Below are 16,955 nucleotides of genomic sequence, written 5' to 3'. Positions count from 1 at the left end.
GACTACTAAATTTCTTCCGGTTAATTAGATTGGATGAAATCTAAACATCGATGTAAATAAATTAGAGGTTTTCTCATTTCTCCCAAGTTTGATGTGATTTTTTGTCTTTTAAAGCCATATAGTAAAAGTAGGTGGCGGTTTTATTTTGATGAGAAGATAAATTGAAATAATTTTTTGAGGATCAATTATCGATGTAATTTCGACTTATATTGAGCTATTTTAGTGAAGCTCCTCCAGCGATTAGGAGCCCGTTTGGATTGGCTTACAGCTTAAAGCTGTTTGCAGCTTATAAGCTGAAAAAAATAAGTTGGGGTAGTCCAATTTATTTTTTTTGGCTTATAAGCTGTTTTCAGCTTATAAGCTGCTTTAGATAAACTAAGTCAAATGGGTCCAATTATTTTTTTGAGCTTATTTTAAGCATAAAATGACTTTAAGCTGGCCAGCCAAACACTCAAAAAAATTGAAAACAGCTTATAAGCCAACTTATAAGCCAATTCAAACGGGCTCTAGGTGCCTTTTGTTATTTAATTACCCCACTTGTTGATCAAGTTGAAGTTTAATCCTATTTAATAATTATTTATTACTAAATCTAAGAGACATGTTCATGTGGCCTTTGGAAAATACACTATAAAACGAAACGGAGGATTAATTAGATTTTTCCGTTGTACATGATTGTTGTAGTTAATTAGATTGAATCTGGAAATAATGTAAAGGACTAGAGCTTTTTCTCATTTTTTCTTAAGCATAGAGGCTTTGGACTAGCCTTATGATTTTGTAACTGTTTTTTTGTCAATTTCTATCACGCCCTGACGAGTTGACGTAGGTTTCTCTTTAAAAACATATTAATGTAAGTAGGTTCCTTTGTTATTTTTAATACCAACTTGTTTATCAAGTTGAAATCTCATCCAATTTAATCAATTTTTTATAAGTAAATCTAAGAGACATGTTCATGTGGCCTTAGGGAATATACTAATCCTCTGATATAGTACTCTATTTATCTTAATTTATGTGATACATTTTTCATTTTAGTTTATCTAAAAAAATTACCAACCTTTCTATATTTTCAAATACTTTATCTTTAAAATTCTCATTTTATCTTTGTTGAGATTAATGACATAGCCATGATCAATTGAACACTCGTCTATACAAATATTTATGGTTTATCTTATATCACAAGTTCGAAAAGTTATTATTTCTTATACTATAATCCTGGTCAAATAGCGCTATATAAATTAGGCTAAATACCTAGATAGGCCCTTTAACTTGACACAATTTTTAAGTTAGACACTTTAACTTAGTTGGTGACCAGATAGACACCTCAACTTGGTAGAAATGCATCACTTAAACACACTAGTCCTACATGGCATATCACGTACTCTTTTGTTCAATGTAGGCGCGTGAGTCAAAGTTAGAGATCTGCTGAGTCAGCTCTTCTATCAACAAAAAAATTTTATAACCCAAATTTACCCTCATCTTCCTCAAATTCATCTTCACCATTGTTAAAAGAAAAGCCCTGGCGGCATAAACCTCTCTTCTCCATCTCTAAAGAGCACAACTACAACTAAAGTTCCATACTAATTCCTGTTTTTATATTATTTTTTTCACACATTCTCTTTTATCCCATGATCTTCATACTCGTTTGAAACAAAATGAAGCAAATAAAGGACAAATTATTATTAGGAAGCTTTGACAGTTTAATAAACAGAGTCAGGTTTAAAATGTTAAAGACTCAAACTTCAGGCTTAGAGGGATTTTGTAAATTCCCTTTTTAACGTTTCAACCAAGACAATACCATTAATCTTGAAAATTTGCATTGATTTCCTACTTAGTAAAAAAAAAAATGCAGGTTCATAAAACTAGAAAAATTAGACAAAACGTAACCTCTTTACTTTTAGGCCTTCATCTATCAGTTAAAGAAAACTTATACTTGTCTCTAGGTTAAGTGAGAGTGGGACATGGGCGGTGGTAAGGGAGAAGGAAGAGAGATGAAGGGAACCATTGGAGAAGAAGAGTATAATAATTGACTGCTATAACTTACATGTGAATTTGCAGAAGCAAATAATGGAGAATGAAGGCAAAGTTTGATTGCTTCTTTTGGAACGAAGAAGAAGATCGAAGGGGGTTGTGCTGGATTTTTTTTTTATTCCACGTGTCTCTATCTTATTTGTTCTTTGACACATCATCAGCAAGTGATGCACACGCACTTGGTTTTCCTGACTTGTGTGTTTAAAAGATACATTTCTACCAAGTTGAGGTGTCTATCTGGTCACCAACTAAGTTAAAGTGTCTAACTTAAAAATTGTGTCAAGTTAAAGGGCCTATCTAGATATTTAGCCTATAAATTAAGATGGAATGAGCATCATTTTAAACCACTTAAGGAAACCTTGTTGATCTATTAGAAATAAACACGTGTATGCTATCCATTTCTTCACAATACTCCTCCTGATCTACTCCTACAATGGCTTCTACCAATACTCCTTTGTCTCTCTTCTTGACTTTGCTACTTCTCTTCATCACCCCCTCCATAGCCCAATCCGTCAAACGTCGTGCTCTTCTTCCAGTTACCAAAGATGCAGCCACTAAACAATATGTCACTATTATTATCCAAAGAACTCCCCTTGTGCCAGTCAAACTAACTGTGGATCTTGGTGGACGTTTCATATAGGTGGATTGTCAAAATGGCTATTTTAGTTCCTCTTTAACACCTCTCATTTGTGACTCTACGTTCTGTAGACTTTCTTAGGCGGGCACGTGTTCTGGTAATTGTACTGCCTCATCACCAATACATCCTAATAAAGATTGCGTTTGCTCACATCTTGCATATAACCCTATTTCTCGTACCAGCACTGGTACCGGGCTTAACGAAGATGTTATTACTCTCCAAGATACGGACGGGTCTAAGCCCGGCCCGTATCTCAAGCCCTGTAAGGTTGTGTTTGGTTGCGGATACTTCACTACTTAAAGGTCTAGCTTATGGGGTTAAGGGAATAGCTGGACTTGGAAATAGTTATGTAGCAATTCCTAATCAATTAGTTTATCGTTTCTCTAGACCTAGAAAAATTGGCCTTTGCTTGAGCTCTTCAACAACTTCCCCTGGAGTTATATTTTTTGGTGAAGGTCCATATGTTTTACTCCCTGGCATTGATGTATCCAAAAATCTTCTTCACACCCCTCTTCTTAAAACCCCTATTAGTACTGCTGGATCATCTTTTGGGGGTGAGCCATCCACAGATTATTTTCTTGGAGTGAAATCTATTAAAGTAAATGGTGAGTTGGTCTCCATAAATGACAAACTATTGGAAATAAACAAAGAAAATGGACAAGGGGGTACAAAGATTAGTACAACTGATCCTTACACTGTGTTGGAGACTTCAATTTACAAGGCATTAGTTAAGGCATTTGTACACGAGCTCACTATTCCTAGAGTTAAAAAGGTAGCACCATTTGAGATGTGTTACAAAAGTACTAACTTACCTAATACTAGAGTGGGCCCTGGTGTTCCAAATATTGAATTTGTTTTACAAGGTAAAAATGGTGAAACACCTTCGTTTATTATCTCTGGAGCTAACTCAATGGTGGCCGTGACAAATGAAGTGCTATGCTTAGGATTTGTGGATGTTGAGAAAATCCGACCACATCGATTGTGATAGGAGGACATCAAATTGAGGACAATTTGGTGCAGATTGACATTGATACCAAGAGGGTTGGTTTCAGCAATTCACTTTTGTACCAGCAAACTACGTGTGCCAACTTCAATTTTGGGTCGACTCAGGGTCGAGAGTTGGGAGGACGGGACATTATGTAAAATGATGTGTCAATTTAGTTCGTTGTGTGGTGTACTGTTTGGGCATTTTTGTGCAAGTCCATTATGTTTTTGAGGTTAATTATGATCTACTGTAATAATAATATTGTTGTCATCCCATATATGATGGAGTATTATTTGTCATGCAATGAAACTTAGTTTGGTCCTTATTGTTTTTGTGCCATATTGTTAGTTGTATAACTGAACTAGTGGCCTAATTCACTTACAAAAACTGTTGATGCCCAAAAAATAGAGAAATGCAGGCCAAAAAATCTGTAGTTCAGACATTTTACAAGATCATATATATTCCTACACTATGCGTATCTCAACAATTATGCCCTTAAATGTATGTATCACTGTGTAAAATTTCACAACAGCAACAACCTAAACAACATGTAATCATCTACTAAGCAATAATCAGAGCACATTCACATTAAAACACTTCCAAAGACTGATTTTGTACACCTACTAAACAAAGATAGCATTCATATGGATGATACCAACAGTTTTGTACAAAAGGTGATGCTTAACAAAATATTTCCACCTGAAATTCATATTCACATTCACATGTCAAGTGATGCTTAACAAAATATTTCCACCTGAAATTCATATTCACATTCACATGTCAACAGTCCACATGATAAATGTGACAGTGAATTCACCAAAAATCAATTGTTTTCCACAGCCATCATCCACATTAACTAAGTTAAACTAAGCTAAAGTAAGTTGTCCATCAACCATCATTAAACATTTTAACAAAAATAACCACCCCCATACCAACCATTTGACACAACCATCTATCACAAAAACTAGCAACACATCTTGTTAGATATCAGAATTTGGTACAACAACTGCTTTCCCTCTTGATCCAAGCTTCATCCTCTTTCTTCTTGCTTGAGCTTCAAGCTGGCTCTGCGTAAGTGCTGCACTGCCTCACCAAGTATTCTTAGTTGGTAAATAAGGCAAGTCTGTGGGCATTGACACTCCATCTGTACCCTTAGTAAACTGAATTCTTCTTGTACCAATTGGTAGCCTCATTAGCAGCTTTCTTGTCTTCAATCTTGTCTGTGAATCAGAGATAATGTTGGGCCTCAGCTCTGAATCTTCCTCATGGCCAATATCTGGACCATAGGCTTGTGATTGTTGTGTCGTGGCTTGAGAAGAGTCAACTGTTTGCTGTGATTGTTGTGTCGTGGCTTGAGAAGAGTCAACTGTTTGCTGTGATTTTTGTGTCATGGCTTGAGAAGAGTCAACTGTTTGCTGTGATTCTTGTGTCATAGTTTCAATTGCAGCATCAAAGTTGAAGTCGTCTTCCAACCAGCCATCACTTGCAACAGTTGAAGATGATGCATTCTTTGGGCCTTTTTGTGATTGTCCATCTTGCCTCTCAAAGCCAGTATGGCATAGAGTAGCTCTCAAGGCAATAAATTATGGTATAGAGTAGCTCTATTTTATTTATTTTTTTATTTTTTGGTTCTTGGAATAGCTATTCTTTTTGGGACAAATTAAAAAGAAAAATTATTCCTATAAATTGATATAAATAGAGAACTGTATTATTGGATTAGTATATTCACAAAGGCCACATGAACATTTCTCTTATATTAACTTATACATAATTGATTAGATCAGATTAATTTCAACTTGATAAACATCTGAGTCATTGTAGCCATCTCTTATGCCTTCATTTGCAAATCAACCTGCTAGATATTCTTAGTTCCATTTCTCTTAAAAGCCTTTCCAATCTAGATGGAACAACATAATCATAATTATACTTGATTCCATGCGTTTGTAGGATCTGTGTTTGAATTGAATTATTTTAAACCATAAAACATGTGATGCATTTATTTAGTCACAAAGCAGGCCATCTTAAAAAAAAATAAAAAAAATCACAACATCTCTGTCAAATGAGGCACTTATGAACAAAAATTAATCTTTTTGTATCACTTAAAAGAATTGACAAATTTCATATTCACCAAACAGGACAATGTAACTAGTAATAGCATATTACGTCTCTTCACTTAACAGTGAAACTCATTAAACTATAAGGAAACTAACTTAAAGTTCTGAGCTTTAATAAATTTATCATTGCTTTGATGGAAAAATAAGGCTGAACTAGGTAATGAGTAATGACTAATGAGATAAATGCACAAGGTTAACTGAGGGCCCAAATTATCATTGGTTTGTATGTTCTTTCCTTTTTTTTTCTTTAATTTTTTTATAACAATTGGTCCTTGTGTAAAACTCCTTTCCCATTTCTGGTCTACTTTTGGATGATAATTTGGGTCCTCAGTTAACCTTGTGCATTTGTCTCATTAGTCATTACTCATTACTTAGTCCAACCTTATTTTTCCATGAAAGCAATGATAAATTTATTAAAGCTCACAACTTTAAATTAGTTTCCTTATAGTTTAGTGAGTTTCACTGTTAAGTGAAGAGATGTAATATGCTATAACTTGTCACATTGTCCTGTTTGGTGAAAATGAAATTTGTCAATTCTTTTAAGTGACAGAAAAAGGTTAATTCTTGTTCCTAAGTGCCTCATTTGACAAAGATGTTGTGATATTAATTTTTTTTAAAGATGGTCTGCTTTGTGACTAAATAAATGCATCATATGTTTCATGATTTCTACTAATTCAATTCAAACACAGATCCTACAAACGTCCGGAATCAAGTATAATTATGATTATATTGTTCCATCTAGATTGGAAAGGCTTTTAAGAGAAAGGGAACTAAGAAAATCCAGCAGGTTGATTTGCAAATGAAGGCATAAGAGATGGCTACAGTAACTCAGATGTTTATCAAGTTGAAATTTAATCCGATCTAATCAATTATTTATAAGTTAATCTAAGAGACATGTTCATGTGCCTTTGTGAATATACTAATCCAGTAATACAGTACTCCATTTATATCAATTTATAGGAATCATTTTCTTTTTAATTTGTCCTAAAAAAGAATAGCAATTCCAAGAACCAAAAAAAATAAATAAAAAAATAGAGATACTCTATACCATAATTTGTTGCCTTGAGCGCTACTCTATACCATATTGGCTTTTGAGAGGCAAGATGGCCGATCACAAAAAGGCTCAAATAATCTATCAGATGGCGATAAGAGGACCCGAGAGGAAGAGCTTATTGGAGGAATTGCTGCAGTAACCCTTTCTAATGGCGTTGAGAGGCAAGATGGACGATCACAAAACACTTCAGAAAAAACCTAATTAGCATACGAAAGAGAAAAAAATGCATAAAATGTCATACCTTAATCAATATGTCCGGAAACAGCAAAGAAAACCCTCTTTCAATCAAATGAAATAAACCGTCGGAAGCCCTAGAATCGTACTACGCGAAGAGAGAGGGGGAGATTAGATAAAATGGGAAAATAAATGGGAAATAAAGGTGGGGGTTTGGGTTTTATAACCGGCTTAGTGGGTTTGGGTAAAATAAGTGGTCCGGGATGAAAGTGGTTGCTGTTAGTGGAAGGGCACGAGTAATTCAAAATGAAAGGGTAAGGGCATGTGTGGGACCAGGTTTAAATGACGGGTAGATGCACGCAATATCATATAGTTGAAAGGTAGATCTGGCACTTTTTCGATTAAAATATATGCTCTCTTTAATTGTGACTCTTATTGTTAACTTATTGAATCCCGTGCAAACATTAAATGAATTAAATTATCCAATTTCATGAAAATACTTAATGAATGTAAGTATTTTATTTATGGTGGTTGTTGACTGGTGGTGGTGATTATCGATAGTGATTAGCGCCTATAATGGAAGTTAGTGGTGATGATTGTAAATGATGACTAATTTATAACGGTGACAGCTGGTTGTTGTGATTGAAGACTGTAGTTGTTCTAGTTGAGGATGGTAGTTGTGGGTGGTTAGTGGTAGTAGTTGATATGGTGGATGACAACAGTGATTAGCGGTGAAGTGAATGGAGTAGTGGTGAACTATTACAATCTTTGTAAAAATCCTTGAATAGATATCTTAACAATATTAAGAATTTGTTATAAATCTCAATCATTCAGATCTATTTAGACCCATTAAGTTGTAGTATTAAGAAAATAAACATACTTAATGATTAAGATTCAGACCTACAAAATTAAAAGATTTAATAATTGAAATTTGAAAGAGTATTAAAATGTCCATTAAGTGCGAACAAATGAGGTCTTAGTTGACTTAATTTGGACTATGGAGACTGGAGGTCACTATTTATACAAAATATTAATATCATGGAAACAGGAGGTCACTCTTTATACAAGATAAATTAAGTTGATTAATGGCTGAACCTATCAGGAGACATCTGTGGTGGGCAACCTTTTTCACTTAAACACTTCAATTAAGACTTGTACCTATTGAGCACTCAGACTACATCGAATTTGTTCCAATTTGACGCTTTTTTGACAATTAGTTAAAATTACAAAGTGTGTGTAATATACTCGCGGGGTGATGTGGCATGATGACTAATTAAAAGATGACATGCGACATTTGGGTGCAAAATAATAATTTCAAAATAAATTATAACAAAAAAAAAACTATATTCAGCAAAAAAAAAAATAATCTATTTTCTATAACCCAACCCCACCTACCCCACCCCTCCTTTTCCCTTTCTGCCAGAGCTTCATGGATGAGCCATCTGAGCTCCAGCCAATCATAAATAATCGAAGCATTTATTGAAACCATAGCAATTAATTCGGAAAAATTAGTGGCGATCAAAAGATTCTTATTATTTATGATATCTTGTGATCAAAGAATTCAAAAATGATAGCACATTAACTTGAGATAAGAATTTTTTTTCCATTCGTATATAATTGTGAAGCGTAAGTTCGAGCAAAATTCCAAAAAAGGAGATTGCTCTGAAATACATTTTAGTGAGATTTATCACTATAAATAAGTTTTTGGTGCAGTTGCCGGGGACTTAGAAATTAGCTGTTTATCTAGATTAGATTTTTCTTTTGTCTATTCAAGTTTTTTTTTTTTAACTTATTTTTTTTTTTTTATTTTTAAGTTAATATTTTAATTATCTTTCTTGTCATGGCATCTTGGAATAAAAATTGGTCGAATATTGGTTGTTCTTATTTTGGTGATCCTTGTCTAATGTGTGGAGGACCCCACCTGTGGCAACACTGTCATAATATTTCCCGGAATGGGTTGTGCGCACCTACCTAATCCTTTGAGTGGAATGTTTGTAGTATATGTGGTGGTCAAGATGGCCATTGGAATGGTTGTCCTAACTCTTATTCCCCATCCTCGAGCCCCTATTATGATTCTCCTATTGTTTGTCATGTTAACAGGAGTAATGAAGTAGAGGATGCGGAAAGTCTTGCACAGGTTAGAGATATGATGAAGCAAATAGTGGATCAAGACACATTAATAAGAGAGCAAAACGCAGAACTAGGGAAGGCCATAGAGAGGATTCGTGTAAAACTCACAGAGATGCAGGTCGAAGCTGAAACTTGTAATAATCTGCAAATTACAGGCTTAGCCAATACCCAAGGCGAACCTCAAACAGAAGAAGAGAGCGAGTTCATGCAAGGAGATAACTCTGAAGAAAGAGATATAGTGAGCCAATCTTGTCTAACGGAACAAGCTCCACAAATGAAATTTCACGGGTTTGTCTGTGATGTCTTACAAACATGGCGACACAATTGATAGAAGACAGAGCAGAGCTCAGACAAGAGATAGACCAATTTGGCTCAAATATCCATGACCTGCAGGCTCTAATGAATAAAAGGTTGAGGTGTCTGATGCCCAACCACCAATTGCTGTGGATACTAGCCAACTTGTGGAGCAGAAAGAGGAATTCCAACCATTCGACCAGAATATTGTTGATGATGCCAAGGTTGAGGGATTATACATTAGTGAGGATGTCAAAAATAATGCAGTCTTGGAGTTGGGGCGTATTGGTCCTCATTCTAAACACTTTTCTACATTATGTTTGGTTGGCGATATGGAAATCAAGCCTTCTAAGCTTTAGGAGAAGTGTGTAGATGAGGAACAAGACCCTTATACCCTAAAATTTGTCACACCAAAAAGATAAAACGACATTCCTCACTTAAGGGCCAAGAAGTGCAAGATGCGACACCTATTACTTAGTTCCTTTATTTTCACACCACTGCCCCAGAAGCATGATAGAAAATTTGATGCAAAATTGGGGGTACAATTCATAAGTTCGAGGTGGAGGAAAAAGTTGATTCACATCATGCCGCGACGTTAACTAAGGAGCTTATTGGGAGGCAACCCAATGTGTAATAGTTTTAGATTTTTATTTTTACAGTGTCACGTTTTATTTTATTTTTGTTTTGCAGATTAGGGGAAGTCTGAGTACCCGAAGTTGATAGCTGAGGAGCATGTTTGGTCTTATGTGTGGGGCCGTGCCGACCCTTGATGTCGAGGATTATGTTGCCGGCTAGGCCCTAGAGGGTCTCAGGAAGTATTTCTCACCATTGTTTCAATTTTTCTCTACTATACATGCATCGAGGACAATACATATTTTTAAGTGTGGGGTGGGTACTTCCTATTTTTGAGGTCAAGGATGATTATGCCATAGAATTTTTATTTATTTCTTAGGCTTATATATTTATAAAAAAAAAAAATCAGAAAACCAAGAAAATTTCTAAAAGAGTTTACCTTGCTTTGTTATATCCCGCATTTTGCACATTCGGATAATTTGAGATAATTGTGACTGGTAAGAGATAAGGAAATATTTTTAATCTTATTTAATACATAAGTTGTTCATGAAAATATTGATGCGGGAATATTGAGGAAGGATAAGGGCAAAATTGGAAATTTGGAAAATAGTTTCATGAATTACAAAAATTAGTCATGAAATAATTGGGCTTGGAAAAAAAAATCCCAAGGTGGCCGGCCAAAGGGGGCATGGGCCAAGGCCCATGTGAAGGCTAAATTAAGTAATAAAAGGAGATGACCCATTATTATTTGGTCATCTCAATTCAAGAACATTCAAGAAAAGAAAACTTGAGAGAGAGAGACAAAGGCCATTCGGCCAAGAGCAAAGGAAAAGAAAAAAATTTGGAGCCTTCAATCTTGATTCAAAAAATATATTTTTCTAGTATTCCTACTAATTCAAAGGTCCTCTTTAACGTGGTATAATTGTTGAAGCAAGAAAGCTACTCTTTGTTGCAAGTCCAAAATTCTAGTCAAGTGGAAAGTTAAGGAAAAAGGTAAGAATTAATCCTCTTTTATATGTTATGCAAGGTTTATGTATGTTGTAGTATGTAGAAATGAATGAAAATCATGGAAATAATGTGTGTTGTGTGTGGCCATGTGGGTGTGTGTGTAGAATTGTGGTCGTGTGGTTCTTGTATGGCGGAGAAGAGATGAATTAATTTTACTTAGTATGTTAGTTGTGTTGTTGTGGACTTTATGATGCAAATGAAGGTTTAATGGTTCAAGTTGGCATTGTAATTGGTTGTGGGTTGTTGTAGGAATTAATGTGATTCTAATATGATTTTATGTAGTTATGAGAAGGAAATTGCTAAAGTGTGAATTGTTGTTGTAGTTTATGAATTTGAAAGAAGGAAATGTGTTGTTGTGGCTTTTGTCGCATTTGGAAAGTTTCGGGTGGAATGACATATTGGTTGGATTATTGTGAATATTGTGCGGATTGTTTGAAGCATTCTTAATATTATGTGAATGGTTGCGGATTAGAACTTGAATATGTATGCAATTATGAATTGAACGTAAATGAAAAGTCGTCAAAGTTTGTAGAAGGAAGTTGCTAATGTTAGTATGCGTTTTGAATCGATTGTGGATATTGCTAGAGTAATTGTTGGTATTGTTATTGATGATATAGCCGAGTTGGATTCTCGGGGATGGTAGTATTTACAGGGGAAATGCTGCCGAAATTTCTATAGATTAAGTGTTGGTTTAGAAATGGGACTCTTAAGTGTTTATGACTAATGTTTGGTATGTGTGAATATTGTTGTAGATCTTGCGAAGCCAAAGACTTAAGTTCGGATTAGCATAGAAAGCGGGCAAGGTATGTAAGGCTTACCTTTCTTTCTTTGGCATGATCTTTATGAAACGAGCAAATGACGTATATGTACGATTCTAAAGAAATTTCTGCTCTTAGAGCCACTAGGATGGCTAACGTTATTGATTTCCATAAGCTACCTCATGTGATTTTGATGCGTATTTATGATGTCCAAATATCTATTTGATATGTTTCCGAATGGTATTCGAAAGATAATCGATATGACTAAATTCTTGATTTTTCAAATGCTAACACGTTCGACTATTCCATTGAGTCTTTGATATATTATGATATGTACATATGATTCCAAAAGTTATATTGGATTTGATCTATACGATATACGAAAAATACTTGATATGAGTAATGCTTCGATTTTCCAAAAAATGGCTTCTGAAATGCTCGTAGAAGGTTCTGTACTTCAAACGTTCATAACTTTCTCATACTAAGTCGGATTGACCCAAAACTCGTTTCTGAGCCTTCAGAGGTCGGTAAGTATACTTATTCACCGAGTCTTGATTTATGTGCATTTAGTTTCTCACTACTCTGCTCGTGCATGTGTCATTACTTATTTCGCCGAGTCCCGGGCCTGTATGTATCGTGCGTATGGTTCGCCGAGTCCCTTGCTTAAGGGCCGGGTTCCATATATATATATATATATATATATATATATTCTGAAGTATGATGTGTCCGGTTCCGGGGTACCGTGTATATGTGTCCGGTCCCCGGTTACCGTGTAGATGTTATGGAGTATGATGTGTCCGGTCCCCGGTTACCGTGTATATATGTCCGGTTCCCGGGTACCGTGTATATGTTATGATGTGTTATGTGTGACGGAGATTACAGAGCAAATCTTCTGGAGTATGATGTGTGTGGCGCCAAAGTTAGGGTGGCGCCACGTTCCCCGGGTCCCGCAAAGGACCGGATACCGTTCTTGGCATGCATGGTTTGTGTTTCCAGTAAGTTATTTTTATTATTTTGCATATCGTGCTTACTTTCTGTACTGATCTTCTTTACTATTTATTCCGCTTGTGATTCCGTTCATATTACTCTATGCTTTACATGCTCAGTACATATTTCGTACTGACCCCCTTTCTTTCGGGGGCTACGTTTCATACCCGCAGGTACAAACGTTCGTGTGAGTGACCCGACAGCTTAGGCTATCTGTTCTGCTGCCTTGGAGTGCTCCCTTGTTCTGGAGCCCATATTTTGGTACAGACTCTTCCGTTATATATATGTATGTGTATATTCAGGGGTACGGCGGGGCCCTGTCCCGTCATATGATTCTGTTGTGTTCGTTAGAGGCCTGTAGACATATATGTGAGTCATGGGTCATTATTGTTCGGTTATGTCTGTGATTTGCGTCTAAGCGGTCCTATTTGTTATGACAGCCTTAGCGGCTTGTATGTATATATAATTATGTATATGCTTTGGACGATATGTTCTACGACAGCCCTGGTGGCTCCTGTATGATGTGTTTGATATATGCGACCGCTTAAGACAACATCTGCCCTTAATATTTGTGATAATTAATATATGTTGGATATGGATAAGTCATTGATATGCTGATTTGGTAAGTAAGCGTGTATGGGTGTCCATCTCGGGCATTAGTCACGGCCCACGGGGTTGGGTCGTGACAATTTCTTTTATTTTTCATTTATAGCTTCTTTGTCCCTCATTAGCGGCATAGATCATCCACCCCTTGGTTTTTCTTATGGCCTTGGTTCTTTTCCAAATGGCGGCCTTTGAACCGGGTAATTTTTTTTTAATTTTTAGGATTAGCTTTTTTTTTTAGGAGAAGGGGAGATGAGAGCCCTTGAAACCAATTGAATGCAAGGTACTCGGGATTAGGTACACCATTGAAAACATGAGCAATTCTTGAACTTTTGAAAGTAAAATTGTGCTAAAAAATAATAGCTTGCTTCGGAACACCTAAGCTCTTCTACTTGACTCTTGTGTTAAATTTTTGGCTTGAAAATGCTTGCATTGAACTCGTGTCCTTGTTTGCTAAGTAGAGGGTCAGTGTGTATCCATCTTGAACCATGAGTGTGCCATGTGTGGTGAGTGTTTTCGTATATATTCCATGTATTGTATTGATGTCTAGAACTTGCCCGGTATGTCTATGAAGTGAAACTAGGTGTGTCAAGTTAGGAGATGATATAGGCATTTCTTTGTTAGCCATGAATTTTGACCATTTATTTGCCTACCCCTATGTGATATCATTCGTTAACCCCTTTGAGCCTTTAGCCTATTTTCTTTGGTAGCCACATCTTTATCCATCCCCTTTGTTGGTATAACTTGTAATATTTGATCCCGAATTCCTAAAGCACTTTAGAAATTTAGTGCTTCAAAGTAAATGGGAAGTAGATGTACAGGGAAGTTGAGGTGGAAACTAGAAAAAAAAATAAGGCTGAGGGTACACTTCTTAAATTGTTGTTAGTGGGGAGTGCAAAAAGAAAAAAAAATTGGAAAAAGAAAAAAAATATATAATAAATTGTGTTCTACTTACAAAAAAAGATGAACAATAAAGATTTTCTCCTTGCTAGGGACGTACGCAGATAATAAAGAGAGTGCTTCATGTTAAAGGGTGCATAAGGTGAAATGAAAAAGAATGGTTGAAATATTGACGAAACAATAGGAAGCGCATCAGGATGATAAAATGTATGTCTTAAAGTGCTTAGGGTGATTAGTCACTATTTTCCCAAATAATTCCTACCCATCCCTTAGCCAACATTACAACCATAAAAGTCCTCTTTGATTCTATGCTTGATATGCTTTTGTTATTAGAGTATGACATCAAGGGCAAGCCTATGGTACGGCGTATGAGCATGTGCATTTTCTTGTGAGGGTAATTCTTTCTATTCATTGTCTGTATTGTGTGTTGATTGAAAAATTCTGGGCAACTCTCTTTGAAGTAAGGACACATAATTGGTAAGAGATTGGTGACATGTTTGATTCCTTTGCTAGGCGGTAAGACCGTTTTTGCCTATATTCTCATGAGCGAGTTTTAGAGGTTAGGATGTTTGGATGAAGTTGTTGGCATGTGTGTAATTTAATGTTGAGTTTGAGATCTTTTGCTCGTAAATGTTTAAACTGTCATAGTGACCTATTCTGTTGCAGACCTGTTCAATTTGGTAACAGTCAGTGAATCGTAACTATAGTTGGGTCTGTTTAGTGTTTGTTCGAGGACGAAAAAAGGTTTAAGTGTGGGGTAGTGATGTTAGGCGTATTTATACGCTTAACTGCCGCATTTTGCCCATATTTTGCCTAGTTTAGAGGATGAATTAAGCCAAGTACACCTAACTAATCATTAATCTTGCATGACGAACTAATATGTGTGTGTTTGTTGCACTTAGGTACTTTACGAAGAAAACGTGGTGATTCAGACAAAAATGAAGTTGGACGTAGAATGTGGTAGTTTTGAATAGGAACAATCGTGGAAACTTGCAAAGAAATCAACTAAGTGCAAAACGTGCTCATGACCACGCTGAGCTTAGCACAAAGCGAGGCCTGAGAAAGCCATGGACCTCGCTCAACGAGGTGGGTAAGCGAGGTAGTGTTTAAAAATGCAAAAGTTCCAAAATTCGTGTAAGTGTAAAATAGCACATGGACCTCGCTGAGCTTGGCTCAAAGCGTGGCCCTGTCAAGTTTTAGGGGAAGCTCAGCGAGCTGCTTGGATCAAAATGCACTTGTGCCAATGTTTAGACCCGTTTTTAATGGGCTTTGGAGGATTATTTCCCAACACTATAAAAAGACCTTTAGCACAATTTTTAGAGAACTTTGGACCTAGAGAGAGCTAGAAGCCGCCGTGGAGGCCGGAGATTATTGGGTTCTACCTTTTCTTCTCCTTACTACTAGTTTTTATATTTTCTTTGGATGATTTGCTGTATTTCCTCCATGTCTATGTGGAGCTAAACTTCTCGTTCGAGGGTTATGGTTCTTTCATGAACGTTGTTATTCGAATATTGATTTCAATTAATTAGTTTATCGCATTGGTTTATTTATTTAATCCTGCGCTTAATTATTTGATTGTCTGATCAACTATCGAATACTATCTTTGATTCTTAGATTGAACTCGAGGGGGGAATACTAAGATAGCAATCGGGTTAAATAGAGTAGGATCTCAACCCCGGGAATCGGGGAGTGGATTTGCTTCTAGCATAGAGATATACCTAGTTCGCCTTGCTTGGTTGATATACAGGAAATATAAATGCATTTGTGTTAAGGTTCATGACCATAGAGATATAGGCGTGAAAGTAACACAGATAGGCGACTAGAGGACTCGAGAGATTCGTAGTCGTAATATCAACCTTGTCAATCAGTAAACTAGATAAATCAAGAAGTTGAATCAATTGAAAATACAACGTGATTGTTAGATAGGCCATATCCCTAGATCGATTTCATCTCATCGATAATACTGTTGACACCCAATTTTGTCCTTCCTTTATTCTAATTAATTTTCTTGAGCTTCTAATATTTATTAATAAACTAAATATCTTATTTTTACTAGTGCTAAATTACTATTACTATTATTATTATTATTATTATTATTATTATTATTATTTATTAATACCTCGTACATCGCTACTTACTAATTACGTATTAATCATAAGATATATCCTAAATAATATTTTTACTATATTATTACTTTATTTTAGTTAGTTTAAACTAACTAAAATAATAAGAAAACAAATAATGAACTTCAACCGAGAAAGAGCGCGTTTTTGTATTTGTTATACCCCATTTTAACCGAAGTCAAAATGATTTACAACATTCCAGTAATTCCGGGATTAATTAAAGTTAAGGAGTCGCCACCTAATTATTATGGTGAACTAGGACACCTAAAATTAATTAAAGTCATTATCTAAAGTTAACTCCATTTATAGTCTACGAAACTTATGAGATTCTAGGTAAAGGTTCAATTAATCTAAAGGGAAGGTATTAAGCACCCTTTAAGATCCATTAAAAATGATTAACCGACCGGACTTATAGTTAATTAAAAAGGCTAAGTATAAGTGTAAAATATAAGTCAAGTCCAAGTATTTGGAGAAAGGTAGTTAACTGTATCAAGTTTAGAAAAATATTTGTTAACGTGAATTTAGCTACGGTAGCGATTAGCAGAGTGTAAAGATTTATAACAAGACTCACAGAACAAAATAAATTATGA

At 35.6% G+C, this 16,955-nt stretch overlaps 1 long non-coding RNA gene and 1 pseudogene across 1 annotated transcript; one reads left to right on the top strand and one right to left on the bottom strand.

The window, feature by feature from the left end:
- Positions 1-2,383: 2,383 nt before the first annotated feature.
- LOC132599849 (probable aspartic proteinase GIP2) lies at positions 2,384-3,970 on the top strand (annotated as a pseudogene).
- Positions 3,971-4,514: 544 nt separating this feature from the next.
- Positions 4,515-7,246, bottom strand: LOC132644990 (uncharacterized). The gene is made up of 2 exons (XR_009583970.1): positions 7,057-7,246; positions 4,515-6,960 (listed from the first exon to the last, which is right to left on the bottom strand). It is a non-coding gene; the product is annotated as an uncharacterized LOC132644990 (long non-coding RNA).
- Between the last annotated feature and the right edge of the window lie 9,709 nt (positions 7,247-16,955).

The sequence above is a fragment of the Lycium barbarum genome, chromosome 6 (assembly GCF_019175385.1).
Source record: "Lycium barbarum isolate Lr01 chromosome 6, ASM1917538v2, whole genome shotgun sequence".
Classification (NCBI taxonomy): Eukaryota; Viridiplantae; Streptophyta; class Magnoliopsida; order Solanales; family Solanaceae; genus Lycium; species Lycium barbarum.
Note: the sequence above shows the minus strand (reverse complement) of the source record. Positions and strands in the feature narration are given on the sequence as shown.